Source organism: Octopus bimaculoides, unplaced genomic scaffold, assembly GCF_001194135.2.
Source record: "Octopus bimaculoides isolate UCB-OBI-ISO-001 unplaced genomic scaffold, ASM119413v2 Scaffold_190560, whole genome shotgun sequence".
Lineage (NCBI taxonomy): Eukaryota > Metazoa > Mollusca > Cephalopoda > Octopoda > Octopodidae > Octopus > Octopus bimaculoides.
The window spans coordinates 18,803-20,054 of record NW_026353875.1 but is presented as its reverse complement, the minus strand read 5'-3'; positions in this window follow the sequence as shown (position 1 = coordinate 20,054).

The window sequence follows — 1,252 nt, the reverse complement described above, 5'->3', positions numbered from 1 at the left end:
AGAGAGAGAGAGAGAGAGAGAGAGAGAGAGAGAGAGAGAGAGAGAGAGAGAGAGATAGATAGATAGATAGAGAGAGAGAGAGAGAGAGAGAAACGGAGGAAGGTGGGAGAAGAGAGGGAGAAAGAGACAGACAGACCAAGAGATAGAGAGAAGACATGCAGACAGAAAGAGAGAGAGAGAGAGAGAGAGAAACGGAGGAAGGAGTGAGGAGAGAGAGAGAAGAGAGAAAGAGAAAGAGACATAGGGAGAGAGAAAAGATAGAGAAAGAGACATAGGGAGAGAGAAGAGAGAGAGAAAGAGACATAGGGAGAGAAAGAGACAATGAGAGAGAGAGAGAGATCATATGTGTTTACGGTAGATTGTACACGCTATTGAGCTGACACTGATGAATTACTGGTACTAAGTTTAACGATACTCCATCAGTAAATGTGAAAGGAAGAAAATTAAATAAAAATGTTTCGAATTTTGGCACAAGGCCAGCAATTTTAGGGCAGAGTGCAAGTTGATTTCATCGACCCCAGGGTTCAACTGGTACTTATTTTATCGAACCCAAAACGATGACAAGTAAAGTTAATCTTTGCGGTAGTTGAACTCAGAAAACAAAGAGCCGGAAGAAGTGCTGCTTTGCAGTTTGTCCGGCGCTCTTATGATATTGCCAGCTTGCAACCAAGAACGATAAAATAAAAGACAAGGACGATTCTGGTGTGATTCGAACGTAGAAAACGTGGCACTGAATAACAAACTTCGCAACACATCGAGCTTGATTTTTAATGCAGTCCTGGATTATATTCGAGGGAGGAGGAACTGGGAGTTGTGATGTTCATGCTTAATTAACTGAACCGAGTCGTATATAATGTATGTATGATGCAGTTCATCAATTCTTGGGAGGGTTTAGGTGCCAAGTGCAAACCACCCAAACATCTGCGTAAGAAGCTCAAGCATATCGGAATTGAGACTTGCATTGTTGATCTGCAGAAAATTGAGACTTGAGATTTTGAGTAAATTTTTGGTCACCAAATCTGAAGGCAACATCCCCGCGAACTATTGTAGCATGTAATAGTTTTAATAATAATAATAATAATAATAATAATAATAATAATAATAATAATAATAATAATAATAATATTATTGACGTATCTGTCAAGACCTACCAAAAACTGAGCAAATATAAAGATCTTGAAATAGAAATTAGCAAAATGTGGAACCTGAAGACTAAAACAATACCTATTGTCATAGGTGCCCTGGGAATGAC